The sequence below is a fragment of the Pangasianodon hypophthalmus genome, chromosome 6, assembly GCF_027358585.1.
Source record: "Pangasianodon hypophthalmus isolate fPanHyp1 chromosome 6, fPanHyp1.pri, whole genome shotgun sequence".
NCBI lineage: Eukaryota > Metazoa > Chordata > Actinopteri > Siluriformes > Pangasiidae > Pangasianodon > Pangasianodon hypophthalmus.
In genome coordinates, this window is record NC_069715.1 from 18,179,289 (window position 1) to 18,193,458 (window position 14,170).

The following is a 14,170-nucleotide window of genomic DNA, read 5'->3' on the forward strand; positions in this document are numbered from 1 at the left end:
AGAATTTTTTTCTCCCAAACAAAAAAGCCTCAAGGACCATTTGGCTCCACTCACTAATAATTTTTTTATTTGCATAATATGCAAAACAAGCATATGAACCTTAATAATTATCAAAAACATGTTGAGATTTGTAAACATTATGGCCTCCACATGTCAATCAATTCTAAGGAGGAGGAGCTTAATTTAATCATATGGCTGTAACTCATGATTGGTTGCAAGACTGTTTCGCAGCAAAATTGAAACGCCTCTACAGAACCGGATTCTGAGGTCCAAGCCTAAGTTTCGGTGGGGACATACAGATCTGGATAAATTTGTTGCTACCCTTCCATGAAAAAAGAAGAAACCACAATTTTCTCTGAAATAAATTGAAACTGATGAAAGTAATTGGCATCCATCATTGTTTATTCCATATTTAATAAAAATCAGACTTTGCTTTTGATTTTTGATTCAACAGAATATTTTAAAAGATAAAACAAAAGAAAATGGCATGGACAAAAATGATGGGACCCTTAACCTAATATTTTGTTGCACAACCTTTAGAGTATCTGTATCTGTTCGATAGGATTCAGATCAGGGCTCATAGAAGGCCACTTCAGAATAGTCCAATGTTTTGTTCTTAGCCATTCTTGGATGCTTTTAGCTGTGGGTTTTGGGTCTTTATCCCGTTGGAGGACCTATGACCTGCGACTGAGACAGAGCTTTCTGACACTGGGCAGTATGTTTCACTCCAGAATGCTTAGTCTTGAGATTTCATTGTGCCCTGCACAGATTCATGGCACCCCATGCCAAACGCAGCAAAGTAGCCCCATAACATAACTAAGCCTCCTCCATGTTTCATAGTAGGTATGGTGTTCTTTCCTTTTCTTTTTCTTTGAACTTCATTTTTCATCTGTGAACGTAAGGCTGATGTGACTTGCCAAAAAGCTCCAGTTCTGTCTCATCTGTCCAAAGGACATTCTCCCAGAAGCATTGTGGCTTGTCAAAATAAAATTCCAGTCTGGATTTTTTTATGTCTTTCTGTCAACAGTAGAGTCTTCCTCGGTCTTCTTCCATTGAACCCATTGTCGCTCAAAAAGCGATGGATGATGTGATCAGACACTGATGTACCTTGACTTTGGAGTTTAGCTTGTATCTCTTTGGAAGTTTTCCTTAGTTCTTTGTCTACCTTTTGCACTTTCCTTCTGTTCAATCTGGGGATGATTTTCCTCTTGCAGTCACATCCAGGGAGATTGGCTACAGTCTCATGGACCGTAAACTTCTTAATAATATTTACAACTGTAGTCACAGGAACATCAAGCTGCTTGGAGATGGTCTTATAGCCTATACCTTTAACATGCTTGTCTTTAATTTTCTTTCTGGTCTCAAAGAGAGGCAAATCATTGTGGTTAGTCAGAGAGACATCTGGTTGTATCAACATCTACAGAGTGTGTGCGTCAGAAGACTGCGCCATCTGTTTAGCTGTCAAATCAGCCAATGCGTTCGCTCATGGAATTGGCGGTCTGTGTCACATGTGTGAGCCTTGCACTTACATACAGAAATTGATTTGGAAAGCTGAACAGCCTCTAACAAATTTATTATCAGGACCTTGTGTGCAAAGGGTTTGCCTGACATGGTGAGAAATGCCCTGTGTTTATATAAAACAGTGGCATGCCGCATTCTAAATGCATAATTACTGTCTATAGACACAGTTAAGGTCCTGCTTTCAGCTAGAATACATGCTCTAGTGAGCGCAAACAACTCAGCAGCTTGAGTTGAAAGTGATGTAGGCAATTTGTGACTTTCAATAACTGAATGTTGAATCACACACAGCATATGCAGTTGAAGACAACCTCAGACAACAACCATCAACAAAATAAATGCAGTCAGCATTCAGATTAGGAATGTCAGTCAGATCAGGCCTTGGTTTAGAGACTATATCTAACACTGTCAAGCAGTCATGTAGTACTCCATCCTCGATGATAAGGAGCAAAGTAGCTCAATTTAGAGTGGTGCATGTTTGTTTGGTCACAAGTGCAAAGAACTGCTACTCTGGAGGCTGCCAATGATCTTATGCAGGGTGGATGGCCTCACATGACAGGATTGAGCCATTTGGAATAGTAGGCAACAGGTTTTCATGTCTCCCCATGGGACTGTGTAAAAAACACCAGACATGAAACCATTTGTTTGAAACCATACAATATGGAAGGTTTTGAATAATCAGGGTTATTCAATAACAAGGACAACTGGCTACTGCTGACTTAAGTCACTCAAAAGCAGCCATAGCATCCTCTGCCCCAATGACTGCATCATTCTTTTGATTGGGATATTTATGAGCTAAGTCTGATAATTATGGTCATTTATGGCCAATTATGGCACACTTATGGCCATTTTCAGCAAGAAACAGCAAAGCCTCAGTATCCTGACAACAGCTTTCCTTACTGAGATTAATAATTGTTAATAATAGATAAGTAAACAATTAGGGTGCCACCTGCAGGTGTAATGAATGATTCTAGATTTCACAGCAACTGAGTGAAAAAATTAGGAGAATCAGTAAAGCCCTGGGGCATCGGATTCCACTGGTAGTGCTTACCCTTAAACAATAGGAAAACCAGTACCTGCTGTCTGGATGAACTGGGATAGAGAAAAATGCATTGGCCAGATCAGTGACTGAAAAATACTGAGATGTATGTGTTATATCAGACAAGACTCTAGCAGGATTGAGATTCACAAATCTTAGATCCTGGACCATCCTGTATTTAGCAATTTTCTTTTTTATACCTAGTAGATGGCTGGAAACAGGAGGATGCATGCAATGACAAATGGCTCCCTTCTCTAAAAGTGAGTCCAGTAATTTCACTCAGCCCTTGCTCAGCCTCAGCTGAGAGTGGATATTGTGGTCTATAAGGTCTGTGGTTAGATTTAGGAGCTACTACATTATGCCAATATTAAATGCATTTTTAGACCATAAGTTTTTTGGAATTTTGTCTAAGAAAGCAAAAGGTTCACCTTCTGCTGCTGATGTGTCAGACTCCAGATACACATCTTGTCTAGATCTTATGTCTGCAGTATTTAAATAATTGAGTTTATAATGATTGTGAAAAATTAAAGGTACCTTTGTCTACCCAGTCTGTGCATGCTAAAACACTCTTTATCCACTTGCCAACTTCCTTCTAACTACTTCCTTTTTTCCATTGATATTTGAGGTACACTTTCTTCAACCTTAAATAGAATTGGCTGTTGATGGCTGAGTTGTACAGATGTGGCAATAAAAACTGATTGTTCTGAAATATGTTGCCAATCGTCAAAGTCTCATTAACAGGCCCTGGAAACCAGTCATTTTTATAAGTGGCATCAGAGCCAGTTTGGAGGAACTCGTACAAAGCAAAATAGCAATTCCCAATCTACAGCGTCCATCCTGGGATACAAGGACTGGTATGTAAGACAGTCTGTGACATTCCAGGAATAGAAACATGGACTGGGTTGACACAGCAAAAACAAACCAATTGCATGATTTTGAATACCTATACTATCATTAATTCAATTCAGTTCAATTTTATTTGTATAGCGCTTTTAACTTTGGACATTGTCACAAAGCAGCTTTACAGAAATAAATACATTCAAATTAAATGAAATCAAAATAAATTGTAAATATGTGAATTTGTCAATAATGAGCAAGCCAGATGCAACTGTGGCAAGGAAAAACTCCCTGAGATTATATGATGAAAATACCTTGAGAGGAATCAGACTCAAAAGGGAACCCATCCTCATCTGGGTGATAATGGATAGTGCTATTATAAATAGAGCCCTTCTGTAAATGTTAACTACATGGACAAATAGTACAATTGTGCAAACAGTAAATTACATTACAGTTTTCACATGAAGCTTGGTTTGTTGAGCCTATCCACTGTGACATGAAATTTGGACTTTGAATCTTGTCAGCAGATCTCTGCCCATACGATTTATGGGACAGCAGTCTGAGACTAAAAACTTGCAACTAATCATCTCCGTTACTAGTTTAGTAGCCAGTGGCTGACTGAATGGTTTGACTATGGTGAGTCCTGGCACCATAAAAATAGACACCATAGGTGCCCCTACCTTGACCACGACCACGTCCTATCCTTCACGATACCTGCCAGTTCCCCTTCCAGACTGTAGTCTGCCTTGATAAAACTGAAGTTTTTCCCATTTGGGGAGAGTTCTGTGTTTTGCTTTCTTTGTCTTTCATGATCGCTTCAGCGTGGTCATCAGTTCAGTATAGTCTTGTTTGACAGCTGATTCAAGAACTCTTTTTTCTCCAATTTTTTTGTCAAACCTTGAGCCAGGAATAATCTGATGTATTTTTTTTTCTCATCAACATTCATCAGGCCAGTGTAGTTTTTCACAGCCTCAGCCACTCACTCATTGAATTCCTCCACTCTTTCTCCAGTCTTTTTCTGCAGTTGTTGACATTGTTCCCATTTTTGACTACAGGAAAAACAGCTTTGATCCTCGCTATCAGATGATTCCAGTTGGTTGGACAATTAGTCAGGATCCTGTTAGCTGTGGGATGTTGAGGATCCTTTCGAATATGCCCCCAATTTAAACTGAAGACCCTTGTCATGACTTTAGTCCATTCCTGGTTTGTCCTTTATGCACTCTTCAACATTGATCTTGGGGCTTACAATGTCTTTGACAATTGTGTCTGGTTCAGACAGTACAAAAATCTGTGGATGTACATGACCTGAGGAAAGACTACACCTTTCCTGGTGTCCTGTCCAGCTCTTGCCTGAGGAAACTGGATCATGAGCAATTGAATTGGGTGTTGTTGATATGGTCGCCCTGATCAGGTGGTTCCTGTCTTGGTCAGTTTGTTCTCAGAGGATTCATCATTTTCCTTGTCTGTGTCACGGTTGTTGTTTACCAGCAGTGTTTGCATGGCTTTTGTAAGCTCTTTATAGTCTATTGCTCCTATATCTCCTTTTTACTCATCAGTAATTTGCAGAAAGAGGTGCAAGGGGAGATGGAGTGATGACTAGAGGTGGGAATGCTTTTCCTCAGTAATGTCCTCTATTAGCTTCTTTTTCCCATCTCTGAAACCCTCCCCACTTAAGTATTCTTTTCTTCCAAAATCTTCCTGCATTCTTCTAGTTTTATTACACTTATGGGACCATTTACTGGAAATTTCCCAATATTTAGTTTATACTATTATTTAATTACTATAGTTTAATTACCTCAAATTTTTTCCATTTCTTAAACAGGACTAGGACATTGTTTCTTACTACTTGAAGACCCCATAATGATTTCAAGTATTAATAATAATAATAATAATAATGATAATAATAATAATAATATTATAAATTTCAGTAGATAGCCAGGTCAGAATAATGAAAAAAATTTCCTCTAATTATACAAATGAGATAACTGACCTGTTCAAAGAAAAAGAAGCAAAAATACAATTTCTTCACTCACTCTGTTTAAATTTGAAATAGGAGAAAACTTGTAATTATGTGCATTTCTTGAAAACCCCTAATTTAGATTGAGTTGTCTGCTCACAACTCTGTGCACTCTTGTTTCTCTCTTTACTGCTTAGTATGTTTAAGGTTGTATGTCTACGGTTGCAGTTAAATACTACGTTCCAAAATCAGTACACATCACACATGTTTAAAACTATGCAACTTATCAGTGAACCTCATTTACCCTCATTTACCCTCTTCAAAATATTCTACTTGTGCAGACCAAGGAATAGTTTCACTTACTAAATTTTTTTGTCACTCAGTGGGATATCTGCTGAATTTCAGGAGAGTGTCTCAGTTGTCGAGAAAAATTTCACTCTTCTCCAATTTGAAGGCACATACCTTTGGTCCTTAGTTCTGACAGTCACCTCCACTGAGATGTTGGAGCCCACCCAGGCACGCCAAGGAATTGTGGTGGAAATTCACCTGCAAAATGCAAAGTCACTACCAAAGCTCAAATATGCTCAAGCAAATATTTTATTAATCACTAATGTACTTGATCACGAGCCCAGGTAGCCACTCTTACCTTACCAGACCAGACTTGACTGTATCAGACCCAGTCAATCACAAGACTCTCTTCTCCATCCTCATTAGTCTTGGAATTTGTGACATAGCATAGCAATGGAGGATCGGTCATACCAAGAGACATGGAGGGGATCCACATCTGCTCCACGTAGACTCTCCACTGGTGTCCCACTAGGCTCAGTAATTGGTCATCTTCTATTCTCTATTGTCCCACTAGGCTCAGTAATTGGTCATCTATTTCTTAGTGAGGTCATATCCTAGCATACCACTGCTATGCAGATGACACTCAAATCATACTCTCCTTTCCTCCCTCAGACACTCTTGTTTCCACTCAGATCTCAGCATGTCTGGTAAACATCTCATAATGGATGGCAGCTCATCAGCTGAAAATTAATCCCAGCGAAACTGAACTGCTGTTCATTTCAGGTAATTGATCCCCATGTGGGGTTCTTCTGATTTTCCTGGACCACTCTCAGATCTCATCTTCTGTCACTGCACACAACCTTGGCGTAACCATGGAAAATCAACTGTCCTATTCCTCTCACATTGCTAATCTGACATGCTTATACAACATCGGAAGGATTCATCCATTTCTATCCACACAGCCCACTCAGGTGCTTGTTCAGTCCCTTGTTATTTTGGGACTTGACTACTGCAGCTGGCTCCTGACAGGTCTGACTCTGAGCACCATACAACCTTTACAACTGATCTAGAATGCAGCTGCATAACTTGTTTTCAACCTTCTTAAGTTCTCAGATTTAAAACATGGATGCTTGCCTACAAAGCCAAAAAATGGACCAGCACCCACCTACCTTAAAGCAATTATCACACCCCAAACTGCACCACACCCCCTCTGATCCTCTAGATCTGCTTGACTGGTCCAACCATCTTGCAGGGTACAAGAAAGGCATGCATCAAGACTCTTCTCTGTTCTGGCACCTAGGTGGTGGAATGAACTTCCCCTAGATATCTGAACAGCTAAGTCACTGGCAGTCTCCAAACAACAACTACAGACCTACCTCTTCATGATGTACTTAAATTAGCACAAGACAACAACTTTCTGCTAACAATTCCTCCACAGTCTGGAAGGATCTTTACACCATCACAAACTACAAAAAGACCCCTCTTATCAGGCATTTGACAGGGTTAACATTGAGCTATCATCACAACACTTGAATGAGAGGTTCAGGTAGGGACTCACTACTATCTCATGCAATTTGGGCAGTGGAGGGAACTATTTGTGTATATCTCTGTAAAATCAGGTAAATAGTGAAATTTCTTTTTCCTCATAATTCTTTAGGTGAACACATAAAAATTACCATTTACCCACACCCATGTAAATTTATGAAAATTTGCATAATATGCTAAATATATTTTTGGCCTATGTTCCCAAAATTGGTGTCAAATTACTCAGCAGTGTCTAGTACTCAAGACTACAATAGCATGGCCTCCACATGCCAATCAATCCAAATGGGGCAGAGTTTAATTTACTGGCTGTAACCAGCTTCAACTGAGGACTGGTTGTATGGATCCAAACAAAAATTGAAAGATGTCTTAAGGAAATAACTCAAGAACCATTTAGCTCCACCCACTTAGATTTTGTTGCTATGATTTTTTGTGGTTATATGTAGAGGATGGATGGATAAGCATAAGGCCAATCTAGGCTCTAGTATGTAAGTGGAAATTTGATGTTGACCTGACTGCTTAAACACCATGGCTGCCATCAGCCAATCAGATTTCTGCAGGCCTTTGACAGGGTTACCATTGACATATCATGAAACCTGAATAGTAGGTTTGGGTAGGGAGCCACTACTATCTGATGCACTCACTCAAATTGGCCACTGGGTGGCATTATTGGTGTTTGTTCACACCAAATCCAGCATATCTCTTGGAAAATAAGGTGTACAGTGAAAAAGCATGTAAACCTGTGAAATGAGAATTCATACTTGCTTTTCATTTCAATCACTTTTACAAATTTTTTGAACAATTTTTCCAGGTATTCCAGGCATTAAATATTAAACAGCTAAACTCAAGCACTTTTAAGTACTTCACTGTGGTCATAGAAACTCATGAAAGTGCAAAATCCTCCTCACTACTAAGGTGACTATCATGGGCCTGATTGTGGCACTATAGTGCACTGTTTTATGTTTTGGCCCACCTTTCGAGAATTATTCCTAGAATCAAGCTCTTTTCTGTATGATTCGTTGGCATGTTGTGGTTTTGAAACATACATTATACTCAAAATTTGAGTTAATTTGCATAATATGCATAAAGGCCCTGGAGGAACCTGTAGGCACTTACTACTCAAGAATGTCCAGACATTTTTTTAAGTAATAAGTCTCATGAAATTACTTGGATATTAATATTCAAAGCTTTAGTTATTAGTAAATAAACAAAATAATTAATGCTAATTGTTATTATAAATTAATTTTACCAATATCAGTTGCCGTAAATCAACTATTTTAATGTATTAAATTATTGTAAAATTTGGACTTAGAGTGACATAATACAGTTACCCACCAAATAACTAAAGAATCACCATAACACTGTTCATGGATGAACATTATCAGCTCTGAATGTGATAAACTAAGATCGAACAGAAAAATAATGCTGTTAGTATGAGATCGCAAGAAACAGGAGCTTGTGGAGATGCAAGCAGAAAGAAAGAGACAAGAATCAAAGCATTGCTTTGTATAGGCCTAAAAGGTTATATATCATATTTAACAGCATACAATCAGGTCAAATTCGGGTTACAAAATAATATATCACTTTAGTAGAAATAGAAAATGAGCTACATTTCCTATAGTTAATAAAGCCCAGATGCTCAGTCTTATGCTGGGGCAGAAGCGGCACAGAAAAAAACATCTCGATGCTCTGACGATCCGCGATCTAAGGAATGATGCATCTCTGCAGGATTCTTGTGAATCCATTCATCCTGGGGAAAATAAATGTTGAAAAAAAATCTCATGCATTACTCTCAACCATTTTGGTGGCAGTTGGGCTCAACTTGCAAGTGTACGTTAAGTAATAAGAAATGGAAGCTGAATACGTTTTAGTTGAATGGAATCTAATTTTGCTACATATAGGGCCCAAGTGCACACAAAGAATATTGGCTTTTCCACCAAGTTGTTTCTGCAGTAGGTGTCTCTTTTTGTCTGCTCATTAAGGTGCCAGACATGAGATACTGTGAGAAAATGCCCCTTGAAGGTTTTTACCAGAGGGTGGGGGTGTGGGTGGTGTTTCGAAGTCTCCTTCCCCCTCATTCCCATAAGATTCAGGAAGTTGTGGCTCCTACTAGTGGCTAGTGGCAGTTTAGGTATCTACATCCCGCCTTGTTCCTCTGGAGCATGGCATTGTCTTAGTCCTGAGGAGTACAAAGGTTACCTATGCAGCCCATCCTTGTGAAATGTGTAGATTTTATACCTGTTAAGTGTCCACAGTCCATCAGTGTCCACGTCCAAGATGACCCATTAAAACCACAGCCGGATCCATAGAGTTCCTGGAAGACTATAACTGTCTAGATAGTTCATCACAGACATCACAGAGCATCTTGTCAGTTACTTTAACACTAAGCATTATACAACACTAACTATATAATGTGGCACACACACACTAAATAACTAATGTGGCTGCATATTATTGGAAGACTGGCCATTTGATATTCACATTGTCTCCAGATGACACCAAAAGGCCAGGGCCATCCCAGTAAAGGGGATCTGTGATGGCCCCACACCATGCCCCTCATTTGTAGTAGTCAAAAAAACAATCTGGAAGCCTTGATAGACTATGGAGCTATTGGCAATTTTATTGATGACACCGTGGTAAAGAGATTGGGGATGCCAGTGGACCAACATTCCTATCCAATATTAGTCTCTGCAATTGACAGGTGAACCTTAGGGTCAGGACCCAAAGCCACCCAAACTCAAGGATCTCACTGCAGTTAGACCACCACACAGAATATTTACAATTTTACATGACCTGAGTTCCTGAACTGCAACTGGTTCTGGAATTTTCCTGGCTTCAGGAACATAACCCACATTTTAAGTGGTCTCCCAAGTCCATTTCTGTCTGAGGCTCTCAGTGCTCCCAGAGCTGCCTCAAAGGCATGCTTGCCCTGGCCCCGAATCCACCAGACCTGGTAGATTTCTTTCAAGTAACCCAAGACTACTGGGACCTTAAAGAGGTCTTTTCCAAATAAAATGCACAGATGTCATAAGTTCTTTTATTGTGTGCTCAACCTGCTCCTGGGAGTGACTCTGCCTAGGGGCAGGTTGTTCTCCCAGAGCACAAAGCCACGGTCGAGTACATTAAAGAGGCTTTGTCTTTGTGATTCATTCGCCCACCCATGTCACCTGCTGGGGCAATTTTTTTTTGTTAAGAAAAAAGAGGGGGACCTGTGGCCCTGCATCAACTACCATGGGCTTAACGTCGACACAGAGAAGGACAGGGACCATCTTCCTTTGATGAGCTCCACATTTGAATGCCTGCAGTGATTAAATTTTTTTTTCAAAATTGGATTTACGCAATGCATACAATTTGATTTGCATCAGAGCAGGCGATGAGTGGAGGTCTGGGTTCATCATTTGGTGATGACCTGATGAATTCCCCTTGTGGTCTTCCGGCAGTTCATCAATGAGTTCCTCAGGGAGACCCTAAACCATTACCCCTTCGTCTATTTAGATGACACTTGGATTTTTCACAGCTCCCTCGAGGAACATATTGTTCATGTGCACCAAGTGTTTAACTCCTCCTCCAGAACCACCTCTACAACAAGCTTAAGAAATTGCAATTCCATGTCACCACAATTTCTTTCTTGGGCTTTGTTGTGTCCTGAGGGAGTCTCTGTATGGAGTTGGCCAAGAGAAAGGCAGTTATGAAGTGGCCACAACCCCTCTCAGTCCAACTGGTACAGCACTTCCTGGGATTCACCAATTTCTTCTTCAATTTCTTCTTCATTTGGAACTGTAGGGCCCTGGTGGCTCCCCTCAGTGCACAGGTGGGATGAGGAAAGTGCAGAAGGTGTTTGAAACCTTGAAGGGAAGGTTGACAGTAGCACTGGTTCTGCGTATACCTGATCCTGAGGCTCAATTCATATTGAAGGTTGATGCCTCGGATATAGGAGCTGGCACCGTCCACTCCCAGTGTTAAGGGCCACAGTTAACCTATCTTCAGTTTTCATCCTGAATATAATGGCCAAACTGAGAGAGTCAAACAAGATTTGGAGCACTCCCTCAGATGTTTCCTCCAACCCCTCATCATGGGCACAACACCTGATGTGGTTGGAGTATGCTCACAATACCTCGTTGGCACACTTTACCGGGCATTTTGCCATTTGAGTGCCAGTTTGGCTATCCTCCACCCATGTTCACAGAGGTGGAAGGCGTCTGAGCCCAACCTTCTGGCCAGGTCAGTGTGTATGGCTAGCTATCAGGAATCTTCCATTGTGCCTGGAGTCCAAGAAATTGGCCCCACAATATATAGAATGTTTTAAGATCCACAGAAGGATCAATCCAGTGGTGTACCACCTAGCACTTCCCTGTAACATTAAGATCAATCCCACCTTCTATAAAACCTCCACTCTCCCATCCCCCCCTCCACCTAATATTATTGATGGAGCCTTTACAGTGAAACGTATCCTAGACTCACCCCACTTTCACAGTGGCACTCAGTGCTTGGTGGACTGGAAGGGTTATGGCCCAGAGGAACGCTCTTGGGTCCTGGCTCGGCACAGGCTGGACCCAGAGTTCATTAGGGAATTTCATCACTACCATGCAGCTGATCTGGGAATGTCAGGAACCATTCCTAGAGGGGGAGATGCTGTAACGCCGTGATTGTCTTCTCGGGCAAATCTACAGCCTCCTACACTGGTCTTTATCACAGGCCCAATGCCAGATGCTACTTGACTCCATTGTGCAGGTAATCAGCCTAAATGCGTTGCACCTGGCCATGCCTCTTTATAATCCCTCTGAATGCCTCAGTCTGTGAGTGGACATAGATCTGTGCCATGTAACAGAGCAGCTTCACTCTACTCTTCTTTCTTTAAATCAGAGATCAAAGAAGCTCAGCTTTAAGGAGAAAATAGATTAAGGAAAAAGAAAAGGAGTGCAGAATTAAAGAGAAAATAGATTAAGGAAAAGAAACAAAAGGAACATAAAATTAAGGAGAAGGATAGAAAGAGAATTTTTGAATTTGGGATAAAGATTTGCGAGGAGCCTGTCCCCCTGCCCTGAAGCGCGCACTTCCACGTTGTCATGTCATTGTTTGCAATGCCATGTGTGTTTTTGTTTTGATTCCTGTCTCTTCTTTGAAGTCCTGTCTCTTCCCCTGTATTGACACTGGTTGTCTCCTGTGTCATGATTAGTTTCACCTGTTTCCATTTACCCTTTAATTAGTTTGTGTATTTACACCCCCTCACATTTCTTTGTTGTTTGCGAGGCAATATTCAGTGATTGCCGCCTGACTTTGCAGAGCCAAGGTTCTGATTTCCTGGTTCTTCATATTGTTTTGTTTTCTTGTTTACACTCTTGCATTATCTACTTTACTCTGTTTGCACATTGCCTGACCTTCGCCTTTTTTTTTGTTGCTGACCCTCATTCACATTTTGGATATATCTGCCTGCCTCTCTAATAAAACACTTTTTACTGCAATTGCATCTGTCTCCACTTCCGTTACATGACAGAGCCCTTTAAGTTAAGATTAACTGTGAAATAATGACACTGATTAATAGAGCATTTAATAGTAGAAACATATGAATGCCTCTGTATAGACTAAAGACTGCGGGGAAGGGTTTGGATTGTGATCAAACAGGTTTGAAATTTATAATAGTTTACTGTATAAGGAAATCTAATCATTAATTGCATGTAAATAATTCTGTTATTCTTTTATATGTATATACAATTTCAAAGCGGTGCAAGTTTTCACTGTTAAATTCTGCTAAATGTAACGAATGTAGGCAATTTCAACAGTGCAACTTTTTGAAGGTGAAGAGTTTGTGTGAGGGGTGTGTGTGTGTGGACATCCACAATGCTGTCCTCACTATCCGCTGCAGGGTCTTGCCATCCGAGATGGTGCAATTTCCAAATTAGGCAGTGATGCAGCTGCTCAGGATGCTCTTCATAGTCCCTCTGTAGAATATGGTGAGGATGTGGGGTGGGAGATGGGCTTTTCTCATCCTTCATAGAAAGTAGAAAAGCTGCTGGGCTTTCTTGGCTATGGAGCTGGAGTTGAGGGACCAAGTGAAGTTCTCCAGCAGGTGAACACCAAGGAATTTGGTGCTCTTGATGATCTCCACAGAGGACCTGTTGATGTGAGAGTTGTTGTTCTGTGCTCTCCTAAAGTTAACATCGCTTTTGTTTTGCCTATGTTCAGAGACAGGTTGTTGACTCTGCACCAGTCCGTTAGCTGCTGCACCTCCTCTTTGTATGCTGACTCATTGTTCTTGTTGATGAGACCCACCACAGACATGTGATTGGCGAACTTGATGATGTGATTCGAGCTGTGCATCCCTGCACAGTCATGAGTCAGTAGAGTGAACAGTAGTGGACTGGGGGGCCCCAGTGCTCAATGTGGTGGTGTTTTGGGATGCTGCTCCTGATCCGGACTGACTGAGGTCTCCAAGTCAGGAAGTTCAGTATGCAGTTGCAGAGGGAGGTTTTCAGGCCCAGCTGGCTCAGCTTTCCAATCAGTTGCTGAGGAATGATTGTTTTGAATGCTGTTAACTCTGTAGAGTTTTCCTCACATCAGCTGTGGTTAGCTGGAAGGAGGGGTGGTCTTCCTTGCCGTCACGTCATTCTGCGCCTCAAACAGAGCACAGAAGTTGTTCAGCGCAACAGGAGGCATCACTGTCAGAGGTAGGTGATGTTGTCCTGTAGTTGATGATGACCAGGATGCCTTTGGTCTGAGTAGCTGAGGTGTCAGTTGCTGAGGAATGATTGTTTTGAATGCTGAGCTTAAGTCTATGAACAGCATTCGAACATACACTATATTGCCGAAGGTTTTGGGACACCCCTCCAAATCATTGAATTCAGGTGTTCCAATCACTTCCATGGCCACAGGTGTATAAAATCAAGCACCTAGGCATGCAGACTGCTTCTACAAACATTTGTAGAATGGGTCGCTCTCAGGAGCTCAGTGAATTCAAGAGTGTTACTGTGATAGGTTGCCACCTGTCCAAT

General features: G+C 41.0%; 1 protein-coding gene across 10 annotated transcripts in view; it reads left to right on the plus strand.

Annotated features, from left to right (window-relative positions):
- reln (reelin) overlaps window positions 1-14,170 on the plus strand; it is a 438,322-nt gene that overhangs the window by 287,772 nt on the left and 136,380 nt on the right. The gene's annotated exons all lie outside the window — the stretch shown is intronic.